Source organism: Tenrec ecaudatus, chromosome 17, assembly GCF_050624435.1.
Source record: "Tenrec ecaudatus isolate mTenEca1 chromosome 17, mTenEca1.hap1, whole genome shotgun sequence".
Lineage (NCBI taxonomy): Eukaryota > Metazoa > Chordata > Mammalia > Afrosoricida > Tenrecidae > Tenrec > Tenrec ecaudatus.
This window is the reverse complement of record NC_134546.1, coordinates 76010467-76026346: the sequence shown is the minus strand read 5'-3', so window position 1 is coordinate 76026346 and position 15880 is coordinate 76010467.

Sequence of the window (15880 nt, the reverse complement as noted above, 5' to 3'; positions counted from 1 at the left end):
TGTGCATTTATCATTTGAATCCTACACATTCTAAGTATACTTTCCCATTTCCTCTTTTCAAAGATGGTTTTGGTTCAAATATCGACAATGCCCTGTTTCATTTAATGTCATTTGCTTGTATAACATGTCTTCGAATTGATGGAGACTTTTAGCATTATGGTAGTAGAACAGCACGGGGAGCTCGTTCTATAGTTTTTTGAAAGAGATGCTAGCTTTTGCCTGGAGGCTACTAATAATGACCTCATCATTGGTAGGTGCCACAGAGTTGATTTCTAGACCTACCGACCCTGCATACAAAAGCAAGGAAACCCTGCCGGGTGTTGAGGTGGATTCCAGCTGCTAACCTTGCACCACCCAGGCACTCCTTTCATCATGCAAAGCTCTCTGGCAGGAAAGCTGGGCTTTCTACTCCCATCACCTATTGCATTCTCACAAACACACACACCGGGGTTGCTGTGTCAGTATCGACAATGGCAATGAGTTTGGTTTGGGGGTTTGCTAGTTGGTCTAAGCTTATTCTGTTGACAAATACTTTACCCTTTCTCTACCTTTGTTTCATTTAAGGACAGTGTAGCATAAATAAAGGAATTCCTGAGGCAGGCAAACCCAGAGGTTGGCAGTTTGAGTCCACTGTTAGGTACCCTGGAGGACAGACTTGACAATCTGCATCTGAACAGTCATGACCTTGAAAATCCTACAGATCCACTCTGCACACATGGGGCTGTGATAGCTGGGATCATGATGCCAGAAAGCTAAATCAGAAATATAAAAGTAAATAAAAAAGACTTGAAGGTAAATGAGTGACCATCTAGCTCAGAAGCAACAAAGCCCACATGGAAGACACACACCAGCCTGTATGATCATGAGATGTTAAAGGGATCAGTTATCAAGCATCAAAGAACAAAAAATCAAATCATTTTGAATGAGGGGGAATATAGATTGGGGACCCAAGACTTATCTGTAGACAATGGGACATCCCCTTACAGATGGGTCCTGGCTAGGAGACGAGCCAGTCAGGGTGCTGTGCAGCAATGGTGAAATAGACAACTTTCCTCTATTTTTAAATGCTTTCCCACACCTTACTGTCTTGTTCCCCATTCTACCTTAAAATTATGGCAAGACCAGAGAATGTACACTAGTACAGGCAGGAACTGGAAATTCAGGAAATCCAGGACAGATGATCCCTTCAGGACCATCAGAGTGGCGATACTAGGAGGGTGGAGGAAGGGTGGGTTAGAAAGGTGGGGAAATATAACCTCCTCCCTAAGGGATGTTCAACAGAAAAGTGGGTGAAGGGAGACATCAGACAGTGTAAGATATGAAAAAATAATAATAATTTATAAATTATGAAGGGTTCATGAGGGGGTGGGGGTAGTGGGGAGGAAGGGGGATAAAAGGAGAAGCTGACAGCAAAGGTTCAGGTAGAAGGCAAGTGTTTTGAGAATGATGATGGCAACAAATATGCAAATGTGGTTGGCACAGTGGATGGATGTATGGATTGTGGTAAGACTTGTACTAGCCCCCAATAAAATTATTTTTTAAAAGATTGGGAAAGAGGCCACAATAGAAAAAGGAAGAAACAGAAGTAAGAAAATAAAAAGATTTTGAACTTGCTGTAGCGTAAAGCTCCATACTGCCTCCTTAGCGTGGAAGTATCCACGGTTTAGTGGTTAAGACTCATAATTTTGGAGTAAACCAGGATCAAACTCTGTCCTGCTACAGAAAGACGATGGAATCCGTTTCCCTCTTTCCCTGGAAAATGGAGTATTTGGCTATAGAAAATCATCAGTTGGGTACAATTTTTAATGTTCATTATTATTAATTTTTTTCACTCACTTTGCTCTTCTAAACTGCATGTTTACATTTCACTTTTTTGGTTGTAATACTATCACCAGCTGCTGTATTTCCTAGATTTAGATAGACAGTTATATTGGGAAGGACCATCTCACCTTCACCCCGGGGGTCTTTCAAGAATGGATACATCCTAAATGGGGAAGGGAAAAATAATAAGCTTTTGGTGTTGAGACCACTGCCCCACACCACCCCAAGGATCCCCTCCCCAAGGATCTTTGCTGTATAAAATAGTGTGGGGCCCCTACCCCAGCCTAGGACTTGGTAAGGATTTCCAAGGTATTTCTAGCTTCCAGCTGGTGAGAGAGCTTAGATCATACCAAGTGAGGGTTCGTGAAAACGTTCAGAGAAAGAGGTCAGCAGCTCTGGTTTGGAATGTTTGATCACCTGCTTCTCTGGATCCTTTGGGCTCCTTTCTAGGAAATGACAGTTCTTTGTCTCTTTATGTTCTTAACTAGAAGTGAATTTGGTCTATACATCTATACCTTCTATTTCCATTGACGGGACTGTTTCTTCTAGAGGGAGATTTGTATACCTAATCAAAAGAGGGGGTCTAGTTGAACAGTGATAAGTTAAATTGAAGAACTCTAAGAGCTCATGAGCAGGTTCCTAAGAGCAGCACTTTTATATTCATAGAAAAGCAGAGTTCTTTCATGGGCAAAGAAAAAGTGAAACTCGTTATATTTTAATTTTTGTGGGGTTTTTTTTAGAATGGTGATTTTTCCTATATAATTATTTGTTGTTGGTCATTAGGATGTTTACATGTTTTCCGCCAGGTTGTTTAGATGTATTTAGTACATTACATGCCTCTTGTTTATCCAGACAACATCTAAGAACTCATCACAGCACCTGTGCACATCTTCAGTATTGGCCACATGGGAACAACAAGATTTCCTGCTTTGTAAAAAATGTAAATGATTTATTAGGTTATTCTAATTTGTGTTATGTCTATTTCTCATTACAGCAATGATTTACAGTGTATTTATCTCCAAAGGAGAAAACCACCATGGAGGCATAAATGTCATAGGTAGAAAGTAGAAAATATTTATTTATTTCCCACATTTGTAATAAGAATACATTTTTCCCCAACAGATTAAAAAGATGTCTGTTATTCAGAGATGGCAAGAATATGGCTTAAGAGGCACGCATTTCTTGGTGATAGCCTTAGTTGGTAGGCAAAGCTTTGTGGCAGGACACAGTTTGCATGTCCTATTGCCCTTTTAGGAATTTGGTCAATATGTACTCTCACGCTGTGTGTGGACAAGAATATTTATTGCATTCGGTGTTATTTCTGGCCATGAGATCATAATAAAGAGATCATTGAATAACATAGAAATCTCACAATTACGAGGCTATAAATGGCAATTAAAGTGAGTACTGTTCCTGTTTTAGAAGTTGTTCATGATTTACTGTCATGTGAAACAAGGGAATTGCAGAAAATCATTTACCAAATCTGGGATGGTTTCTATATAAAAAGTAGCTTTGCACACATTGAACACAGTGATGAAGGCATAACAGTCGATACTTCTGGTGAGTAGGATTAGGGTTTGAGAAATTGGAAGACACCATCTTTTGATTTCATGCTCATCTGTGCCTTCTCATAAATAAACACTTTATAATTATCAAGAAAAATGTAATGTTAATTGTATAGAATGAAAATATTTCAGTGATATGTCTTTTTATTATTTTTCATTGGCTTTTATTATATCACATTTTGTAAAGACCATGTTAAGATTATCAGATTTGTATTGTTAATACTGTTTATTTGATAAATGTTTCTTGATGTTGGTTAATTCATGTTTACATTTCCATCCAATTTTATATAGCTGAAATATAATTAGATGTTCATATAACGGCATAGGCATCATAGTGTCCAAAGACAGAACATTGTCATAAGTGAACTGTCAGTGGTACCGTGACTCATGACCTGATGGATTAACGCAAAGGCATCTTGTGAAAGGCACTGAGTGATGAATGTATTTGACTAATTGAAGATGGGTTGGAAATGATGTATCAATGTGAGTCGTCTGTAATGATACTCTATTCCAGTTGTTAGGAATGTGGGAGTTACTGAGGAGAATAACGCAAAGACAGATCTTTCCTGACAGTTCTAGAATGAGTAAATTGGTGGAAATTCAGGTTGTCCAGGGAGCGGTCTCTCTGTTTAGCTTTTTATGGTATTTGTTAAAGAAACAGATTCCATGACATCTAGGCATTCCACGTCTTCTATGACAAAGCACATAAGTACACTATACTTTTATTTTTAAAGGTAAGTGTTTTTTGCCTACAGGGTTCTGAGTTATTACTTTGGATATAACAGACTTTAAGATTAAAAATAAAATATTTGAAGGAAGTGGAAGAATTCCACTTGGGAGTCAAACTTTAATCTAAACAGGAGAAGGCACTTATTTGAAGAGTACATGAATTATTTTATTTCTTCTCTTATTGACTGGATTTTATTTCTCCTAACATTTTCTCTTCTTTCCCCTCTGCATTTCTTTTGTAGAACTCATATGAATGAGCAAAAGCATTTCTCAGCGACACATACAAAAGTGCCCGCGACTCTAACAGAAGCCTTAATGAACTATGACTTTGGATGCCAGTCTTTCCCTGTGTTAGGACATGTGATTTTATTTTCTTTCTGTCTTAGCCTGTGGGCCATGTTCTTTAGCCCTAGATAAGTTTTGTTAATTATCAAATTCCCTGATTCTTTTGTGTTGCAAATCTATTAAAGTTTTTATTTCAGATATACATTTTCAGCTTTTAATTTTTATTATAAATCCTAGCTATCTTATATTATTCAGAGTCTTGTCATTACAACTTTAATTAGTAAAATATGATTTTCATTAGTTCCTTGAACCTGTTTTTAATAGCTGCTGTGAAGTATTTGTATACTACATCCAACATCTAGAGGCACTCAGAGACAGTATCAATTCCACCTTGACGCTCACCTGGTAAATTTTTTGTTCAATTTTAGATATTATAATGTAGCAAGATGGATTCAATTTTTCCCACCAGGATCTTATATTTTGTTCCTTTGTTTGTCTGTTTAACCCCTGGCCTGAAGTAAATTTGTGGTGTTTTCCAAGTTGTTATTAAGTCTGTATTAATCTCTAGGGGTCACTACTCTCTGTGAGCCGAGATCAGTCACAGATTTGCCTGAAACATTTCCCACTAGTAAGACCTCCACTGGTAGATCTCCTGATGAAACACATCAGGAGATCTGTGGCAAACACATTCCAAGTTTGCATTGCTTTCAACTCTGCCTTAGCTTTTTCTCTCTGTGTTGACATTCATTCATTCATCTGCCTAACTGGAAGCTAATACAGATATCACATCCTTCCATAATTCAATCGGATCAATCAATATTGTGCAATTGCTATAGGACTCCTTGATATTATTTCCCTTGCCCCTGCCCACCACCACCACCACCACCACCATTGTATTCCTGCTCAGAAACATTCTACTTGCTGTTCCTATAGGATTATCAATCCTGGCTTTTATATACCAAAAAAATATATAACACATCTTCGGGAGGGTAACACCCAATGACATAACACATCTGAGATAAATCATAATATGAGCCGACAAATATAAAAAATATGGCAAATGTTAAAATACACCCTGATCCATGTTCATAAAGTATGCCCATTTTATCTTTTTAGTACCCAGTCACTACAAAGTGATGGCTCCTCTCCTATTTCTGTCATAGGGGAGTCACTTGTCCTGTGCCCTGTGCACCCACCTTTCTGGTATAGCCCTGCTCTATTCCTTACAGTAGTCTGTGTCTGGGTCCCACTGACTTCCACTGTCCCATACAGTAAAAATGTATTGTCTTCAGTGGTCACAGAATTGAACTATAGAGAGAAGGATTTTGTGGGCTCACTTCTGGAGCTCGCGGGTCAGTTCTTCAGAACTGGAGTGTAGTTTTTTTCCGACAACCCAAGCCTATTGTTAACAGTCACTCTGACTCCTTCAAATGGTATCGGCTGGTCCAGCTCCAGTAATACTAAGTGATCGTGGTGTGTGTGGAGAAGTCGGCACAGGTTAGGGAGAGGATATGGGCTCCCCAGAGGGCTTCCTGCAGCTGGAATGGAGCAGAACAACTAGGGACAGGGAAATAGTAAATAGGCAGTGAGGACAAATAGTAGACACCCATTCATAATAGGCTATTTTGAGAAACCCACAGGGAGGCTCTAATACCAATAGGCGAATGCACACAGAAAACCACAGCCTGCTGTGTAGCGTACAGATTCTAACTGTTAGATGCCTTGTCACCGTGATTGCAGCAATGAGATCAAACATAGCAAGGACTATGAGGATGGCACAGGACAGGACAGGGTTTCATTCTATCATACATGGAGACACTATGATTGCAAACAACTCAATGAAAGTGACAATAACAACAATAGCATTTGTATTGAGGAAGCATGATTTCCTATTCAATAAAACTAGTGCAAGGTTATTGGTAGATAAGTTGAGAAAAGTCAAGATTCAGATATAGAGTCCTGGGGGAGCGATTGAATTGGATCACTGCTCTAGGTCAACCCTTGCTATCTGACAGGCTAATCATGAGTTTCTAAGAGCAATCAGTAATTATTCTATCCACTGCACCTGAGGCTAGGTGGAGTCCTCTGCTTCAAGTATCCTAAGAACTCCATATAGACCTATCACTTCTTTGTGGAAGGTATGTCTTTGGTTCACCATGAATAACACTCACTGGGGATACGTGAAGAATGATCAAGTGTACTTGAACTTCAATATAATGCTGAGTTAGTTATGTTTTCTATTTCTGAGGGGGTGGGGGTAATCAAGTACACCTAAGTCCTTAAAGTGAGATCCTTGCACTTCATTACTCTGAAGAGATCTTGTACAGAAGATTTACCTAATGTAATATATCTTTTGATCTTTCAACTGCTGATTCCATGAGCATTGATTGTGGGTTCAAGCAAGAAAAAAATTTCTGACGAACATTTCTCAGAGTGGTGTGGTCGGGTCAAGAAACTTTGTGGTAGTGGAAACGGGATGTGTCAGGATTTGCTTTGGCCTTGGCAGGGTTTCAACAGCATTCCTGACTCACTACAGGATCTTCTGCAGAAGAAGAGGAGGGAGAGTTGACCTCTGAGTCCAGTCCCTGGTGTGATCAAGAGAATTAGGACCAGGGAGACAGTTCTTAGCCCAAAGGGGTGTTCTGAGCAGATGAGGTCGTGTGGTGCCACATTGAAGAGCAGGTGGCTTTCCTGTTGCATCACTGATATTGATGTACTTCCCTGAACTCTGCCCCACGATGTAATAACTCAATTCTGAAATGCAGATGGAGGAGGCAGTAGAGGAAAGTTCAGGACCTTCTGGAGTCTGAAGTGCCACCCAACTCACCCAAACAAGAGACAGCCCAGGCAGAAGATGGGTCTGTAGAACTGGAACCTCAAGTTCCAAAAAAATGGTGTTGCAGATTCTACAGTTCTCTTTGCAATGACTTTCTCGTCGATGGAACTGAGAAGGGATTCTTCTGAGTCTCAGAGTCTGGGGTTTGGGTTATACACAGGTCAGTGGCATGAATGGATGTCATCTGGTCAAGCCTGACTAACAAAAGGAGGAAATTTCATGAAGCCGGACATAGCATTAATAGCAAAGTGGGTTTGAGATGCATGGGAAGACATTCCAGAAGACATGGTGCAACGTGCCTTCCAGAAATGTAGTATTAGTAATGGTATGGAAGGCAGTGAAGACTGTGCTCTGTATGAAAATGACAGCAGTGATGATGATCATGGCGATTTCAGTGAGTACAGCGTCTATGATGACCCTCACACCAGCTGAAGATCTGCATTGGGATATGGATGATGATGAGGAATCCAGTTTTGAAGGATTTTAATTCTTTACATTTTAGCTTGGTTGCTGATTGAGCTCAGAGAATAGTACTCTTAAGGTATATCATTGCTCATACCTTATTAATTTTGCTGAACCTATTTTCCACTTACTGTGCTGGTTTACTAATGTTAAGTGACTCGTTTCCCTTTTATGTTTTTTATATAAAATAAATATTTAAATACATTACCCCACTGATGTCTCCATTTTTAATAATTGTATTTTCATTTGTTTTGATTATTGAAACTCACCGATAGCTTATGCATTTCCACTCAAAGTTTATACTCAAGTCAATCAGTTTTTCTGGGTTTCCAGGTAATAATTAGGTAACTTGGCTTAAACTCAGGTCGGCTTATATTCGAGTATATGTGGTAATTTTATGGTGGGGGTGGCCATCACAACATGAGGAACTGTATTAAAGGGTCACAGCATTAGGAAGGTTGAGAACCACTGATTTAGAGGGAAGGGAGAAAAATGAAAAAGAAAAAATGGCCCTGGGGATGTTGAGAGCTGGTGGAGGACACATTGCTCTAACAAGAAATCCTCCTTATTATCCACCTGTGCCTGCCCAGGGCTGGGAGTGTGTGCTCTGCGGGTCCTGCGCATCCTCTGCTGCCCATTGTCTTCCCTGTAGGGGAGGTTTGGGTCTGGACTCACACTGACTCCCCCTCACTGTGCTCTTTGCACAGTAATACATGGCATGTCCTCAACAGTCATGGAGCTAAGCAGCAGGGAGAACTGATTCTTCTATGTCTCTGGTGATGGTGGGTCGACTTTGAAGGATGGGTTATAATCTGTACCATCAGGCCATATGTGTCCTATCCACTGCAACTCCTTCCTTGAGCTCTGGTGGATTCAACTCCAGAGACAACTACTGCTTGTAATGGAGAAACCAGAGAGAGAGTGCAGGTGAGAGACAGCTTCTGGGAAGGATTCACCAATCCTGGACCCGACTCCTGAAACTACACCTGGGATAGGACAAGTGTAAATTAAGACACTGATCTCTGTGTCAGTCACTTGTAGTCAACCATTCCCATAGGCCCAGGTCAGATATCTGAATCACCACCTTAGGGAATTGTCACCAGGCACAGGAGAACACCCAGCAATAGCATCTTGGCAGTTCTACCTCTGGCAATATGGAGTCCTCAGAGACAGTGAAGCTTAGGGAGAGGATCTATGAAGGGTTCATCACCCTGGACCCAAATCTTGGACAACTGGGAACAGGAAAAATAATCACTGATGACAAGTAATGGAACCCTAATTATGTCAAACTATTTTTGGAATCTTGACATGACTAGTGAGAAGTACCCACTAGCCAGAAGACTCTCCACAGGAATTTCATGACTTATGGACAAGGTCTGTGGATCCTACAGAACCCTGGCCATGATGTAACATTTTCACTGATTTGAAATTTCACCTGGAAAAGGATGGGGTGCTCTGCATACTAGAAGCCTGTGAAATAAAATAGAGATGTTCATAGTTTTCTCAGAAGCTGAAAATAAACTATGACCCCGTCATCTTCTTTGGAATAAAACCAAAGTGAAACTCACTGCCATTGAGCTGCTTCTGACTCATAGTGACTCTAGAAGACAGAGTATAATTTTATGTTGAAAAACACTCAGCAAAAAGAAATTTGTGACATGTTACCAACACGACTCTGCTGAGAAACAAAGACAGGAGCTGCATGAAAGTGAACGGGGACCGATCTCCTTGGAGCAAACAAGGACTGAGCTGGAAGATTCCCCAAGGGAAGCTCCTGAACAAAATAATGGACCAAGTTAACACTTTTAGACAACTGTTCCAATAAATTGGTATACCAAAGAATAGGATGATGAATGTTTAACACATTTCATAGGGATGGTCATGATTTTAAATTATAGTGGGCTTGCAATTCTTAACAAGATAAGGCTCATTATAATTATTGGTTCCAAATGTTGTCTTATTTGGTCTGGTGACTTATGTATGGTGACTTTTGGTTCTTTGAACAAAGTTACTCTGTTCTACGTGATCTGTGCCAGAAGGTTGGGGATGTCTTTTGTGGACATAGCAGCCTGTCCAGGTTAGTCAAAACTGATACTCATGTGGTGTAATGGGATAATTTTCTGAGGAAAGGGCTCAACAGAGGAAGGGTCTCAGGAAGGAAAATGCAGAATAAGTATAGGCAATAAATGAGGTATTCTGATATCCTGTGGCAACATCCCATATCCAAGGGGAAGTTGGACAAGCTGTGGGATCTGCATTGTGACACAAAGTTAAGCAGGTTGGGGAATGGGCTCAAACAGAATGCTCAGTGTTCACAGTAGTTCTTTTTGTTTTTTTTTAACATTTTATTAGGGGCTCTTACAACTCTTATCACAATCCATACATATACATACATCAATTGTATAAAGCACATCTGTACATTCTTTGCCCTAATTATTTTCTTTTTTTTTACCTTTTATTAGAGGCTCATACAACTATTATCACAATCGATACATATACATACATCTATTGTATAAAGCACATCCGTACATTCTTTGCCTTAATCATTTTCAAAGCATTTACTCTCCACTTAAGCCCTTTGCATCAGGTCCTCCTTTTTTTCCCCTCCCTCCCCACTCACCCCTCCCTCATGAGCCCTTGAAAATTTATAGATTGTTATTTTGTCATATCTTGCCCTATCCGGAGTCTCCCTTCCCCACCTTTTCTGCCGTCCATCTCCCAGAGAGGAGGTCACATGTGGATCCTTGTAATCAGTTCCCCCTTTCCAACCCACTCACCCTCTACTCTCCCAGTATCGCCCCTCACACCACTGTTCCTGAAGGTATCATCCACACTGGATTCCCTGTGCCTCCAGCCCCTATATGCACCATTGTACAACCTCTGCCCTATCCAGTCCTGCAAGGTAGAATTCGGATCATGGTAGTTGGGGGGAAGCAGCATCCAGGATCTGGTGGAAAGGTATGTTCTTCATCGGTACTACATCGCGCCCTGATTGACCATCTCCTCTCCTAAACCTTTCTATGAGGGGGATCTCCAGTGGCCGACAAATGGGCCCTGGGTCTCCACTCTGCACTTCCCCCTTCATTCAATATGATATATATATATATATATAAATTTTTTTTCTGCATGATGCCTTATACCTGGTCCCTTTAGCACCTCGAGATCGCACAGGCTGGTGTGCTTCTTCCATGTGGGCTTTGTTACTTCTGAGCTAGATGGCCGCTTGTTTATCTTCAAGCCTTTAAGACCCCAGTCACTATCTCTTTTGATAGCCGGGCACCATCAGCTTACTTCACCACATTTACTTGTTCACCCGCTTTGGCTTCAGCCGTTGTGTCGGGAGGGTGAGCATCGTAGAGTGCCAATGTAATAAAAGAAAGTATTCATGCATTAAGGGAGTGCTTGAGTAGAGGCCCTTGGTCCTTCCGCCACTTTAATACTAAACCTGTAATATCGACACATAGATCTATTTCCCCATCCTCATATATATATTTGCATGTACATGTCTTTGTCTAGACCTCCATATATGCCCCTTGACTCCTAGCTCTTTCTTCCACCTCCCTTGACTTTCCTCCTGTCCTACTACCATTCTCTGTCCCCACCTGGACTACAGCTATACCTCTTCTCTACGCAACCCTACCCTTGATCATTCCCCACCAGGCCTGCCACTCCCCCCTCACTACCATTTTGGGTCCCATGTTTTTCCCTTGACCCTGTGTTTGTTAACACCACTTGGTTGTTCTTTTTCTGTTGTCAGATTCTATCTATTTATTATACTTACAACAAATAGAATCTTGCCACGAAAGATTAGTTATTGAAGGCTTAAAGATAACGTTTCCCAGAGATGGTAAGTCTATTATTATGTATTGTATGTTTTTTCTATCTCTCTTTTTTTAAGGAATTTGGAAGTGATTGGTAGACATCATTTCTCAAGAAATGTACATAGTATTTCCTTTTTCTGCTCCTACTTCCAAAGACCAAACTGAAATTTGAGTTAATAATCAAAGCGTTATTGATGAACAAGCAGTTCTGAAATGGACAATAATAATTGTAAGGAGGCACAGAGTACTGCAGTGAAAAACATTTTCAGATATAAATTCAAAAAGATCCTGGAACATAACATACAAGAAAATTCCACTTATTTGATCTTTATTACTTTTGTCTCAAATAGACAAGGCAATATCGAAGTCACTTTGTAAAGATTGAGTAATTTAAAAGTGTCTTATTTGTTGGCTTTTAAATATTGGGGGTGAGAATGAATGCTCTTCCTCACAGCTGTTGTGAGAGTAACTGGGAAGAAGGAAGGAGGATGCCTGGAGGTTTCCTGAGCTTTGCTGATTTTAAAAGTCAGGTCAAAATAAACAGTAATCATATACAAATTAAAAAAAATTGGAATCTGGCTTGCATCTTTTGTAGACGCCCATCCTTGTTTGAAGAGAACTCTTTTGTCCTCTTCACGGGGGGGGGGGGGGAAGGTGGTGGTAGGGGCGAGACTCACAAATTCGTGGCTGGTGAAAGATTGAGTAAACAAAGCTTCCGTTCTGACTTCAGGAGGAAGAGAAGGACCATGATTAGGATAGGGACAGCAATGACATTTTAAAACCTTACAAGATTGGATCACAGCCCTCTTTTCCAGGTGTGATTCACAAAATATTGGCCTAATACTCCAATACTTGTCAAAGGCAATCCAGGATATGTAAGGTCCTGAGAAAGTGCTAAAGTGAGTAAGTCTCTCCTATCCTACCCAGAAGAAACTTGCCAATACTCTTCAGAATTCCTTTACATTACCTTTTTAGCCATTGCAGGTTAGTGGTCAGAAATAAGCAATTGAGGCTGATAGTAGGTGAGATTCAAACTGAATTTGGTGGCTTCATTATGCTCATTTGAATGAAGGTACTAGTAAAGGGTGCTGCTAGTACTATGGATTGCCAGAAGAACAAACCAATCTCCCTTGACAAAAGAGCAGCCAGATGCTCTTTGGGTTCAAGGATGGCAAGACTTTGTCTCATGTATTTTGGACATGTTATCAGGAGAGAGAGTCCCTGGAAAAGGACAACATGGATGGAAAAGTGTTCAGGATGATGCAGGACTTGGCAGTGTTTCAATCTGTGAGCATAAGGTCAGTGATTCAGACCTGACAGGAGAGTACTGTGTCAGTCTGGGTAGATTAGAGAAACAAATCCACAGAAACTCATGTATATAAGAGAGAGTTTTCTGTAAGAGTTAAGTATACATTAAGAAACCATCCCAACCCAGGCCAGTCCAAGACCATCCATCTGACACTAGCCCATATATCCAACACAGATCTACAAAGTCCTCCTCAAACTCACAAAACACATGCAATTATACCAAATGCAGGAGGAAAGTCAAATCAGTGAGTGTTTAAGCATCTCAGCGCTGGCAGGAGTCTCCACGCTGTTCTCCAGACCCAGGTCTCCATCTTGGCAGGTCCATGTGGCTTCTCCTCAGGGATGTCTCCCAGGAAGTGAGCTTTGCTATATGGGGCAAAGAACTAGCTAAGGCAGCCGCACACTGGTCAGACCATCAGAGAACAAGAGACCAGAGAATAAGAAAGGTGAGGCTTACCAAGCCTTTTATCTCTCTGCTCTTTAATTAACCCCATGTATTTATCGGCCAGGTTAGCACAATAAACCTTAACTATCACAGCAACTAACAACAACTTGTGCAAACCTCAGTCTTCCACAAATGTAGGCCTCAGAATTCAATCCCTAAGTTAAACTTAATTTAATAGTTTATTATAAATTAATGCAAGAATATAAAGTACAGGTTTCTTAATTTGCTGTCTGCAGCGTGTACTCCTGATGCTGCAACACATCACAGGACCTCACTGGGGCTTCATGTACTTTCCTTTTCTCATTTCAAATTTGAAAAATTGTTAGAGTACACGATGTGTTGACGCACCAGTGCTACTCCTTTGAAATAACCTTAGCCCGCTTCTATTTGAAGGACAGAAGTTGCTAACTTTTTTAGCTGGGATGTGGATAGACCCTTACGAACAAGGAGAAAAACCTGAAAACAAAAACACCATTTCAAGTTGGCTTGCTAGAGCATCATCATCCTTAATCACTGTCTATAAACACCCAGGCCATGCTGCTCAGGGAGAGAGATTTTGATGAACAATGTCATCCTTAGTTCTATTAAATAAATATTTGTTCTCTGTTTTGTTACTGTTTTAGTTGGAGACATGCTGTCCAAATCACCCTGACTGCATAACCTAATTTAAATAGATAAGGCAGATTGTGGAGCGCTTTTGTTTGTATGTTTGTTTCAGACATACTCCCATAGGCTCCCAACCAGTAAATCCTTAAAAGAGCAGGAAGCCTCATCTTTATCCAAAGAAATGACTGGTTGATGTGGACTGTCAACCCTGTAGTTAGAAACATATATGTAAACCACTAAACAAACAGAACGCAGGAAATAAACTAGTTTAATTGTGGGCAATGCATGCTGTATATGTAAATTTAAACATGTCTCATATCCTTTGGCTTGGTTCATTAGGCAACGTGTGGAATTTACAGGGTTACAGAGGAGTAACATGTTTGGGGCGTTGAGTGTGGAAATACCCTTCTTAATGATTTTCTCTGTGACTGACCTATTGGCCACTCACACCACACACTGTGAGCCTCACTCTGCTTTTCCAGTGGCTACCTCCATGCTGATTGTAAACAAGCCAGGAAACCACCTTCCTGGCTGCGTCCTAGCTTGCCTGCCCTCAGAAAGGTCAGTGAGGCTTGGGGAATAACATCCCAGAGGGACAGGTGTACTGAATGGGATCAGGTTTTTCCTTGGTCATATAACCTATTAAAAATACTTTTACCACAGAACTCTGATCACTAGGACTCTGAGAACAGTGCAGTAGTAGGTCTGCACCAGACAGACATAAGTAGAAGAAACAGAAAACATAAATAAATGGAGACGTAGAATAATGGACACTCTATGTCTTTAGCTGTGCTGGGTACAATGAGACACATCCTTGTGTTCAAAACTTCATCATACATTTGGAATACTGGTTATTCACACCATAATAGGGAGGTTTGGGGGAAATAGGGAGCTAAAAATATGAGTACAATAAAGGAGAGTATGTGTGTAATATGTGAATTATATGCCAATAAAACAGTTAAAACACAAAGTAAAAGCTCAAGCTATTACCTCTCCTCCATGCACAGTCTTTTGTAGGTGCCATCAGTCAGATTCCAACTCACGGTAGAGCCGTGTGGCAGGGCAAAGCTGCCCCACAGGGTTTCTCAGGCTATTGTCTCTGCAGGAATTAATGGCCAGGTCTTTCTTCCACAGCACTGCTTTCAGTTAGCTGCTGAGAACTGCTTCATGTAGTGTCATCAGGGTGTCCTCCGCACATACTCCGGCTTCCCATGACCTACTTCCCACGTTATAACTAGAGCATTCATTTGAAAGAGAAAACCATTTTGTGTCAAAGCCTTCTTTCTCCATCTCAGAATCAAAGTTCCAGTCACAATGATCTCTTAAATTCCCTGAAAATTGCCAGGCTCTCGCCTTCCTATAATCATCCTGAATAGCCTTGGTGGCAGAGTGGCTATGTGTTGTGCTGCTAATTACAGGTCAGCAGTTCAAAATCATCAGCTGCTCCTCAGGAGAAAGACGAGGCTTTCTAATCCATTGAATAGTCACAGTCCCAGAAACCCACAGGGGAAGTTCTAGCCTGTCCTAAAGGGTTGCTGTGAGTCAGCCTTGAGTCCATGGCAGTGAGTTTGTTTGAGTTTTGTTCTTACTTGTCTCCTAACTGGAGTCCTTGGATGGAACAGTCAATGCCCATGACTGATCAACAGATTGACAGTTTAAATTCACAAGCAACAACACCCTCAAGAAAGTCCTGGCATCGTACTTCAAAAATATAACGACCATTGAAAACCCCAGGAAGGGTATCATTCCTCTGTCACACATGGGTCTCTGAGATTTGGAATCCACTGGACGGCAACTGGTTGTTTGACTTTGGGCTAACTAGCTGCTACTTAAGGAACCTGGATGGTGTAGTGCATTATGTATTGGGCTGATAAACACAAGGTCACCAGTTCAATGCCACCAGCTGCTCTGTGGGAGAACAATGAGACTATCTTTTGACAAAAAGAATTTCATAGGTTCCCAAATTTATTTGGCTAACTAGTCGTTACAGAAAAGTAATAAT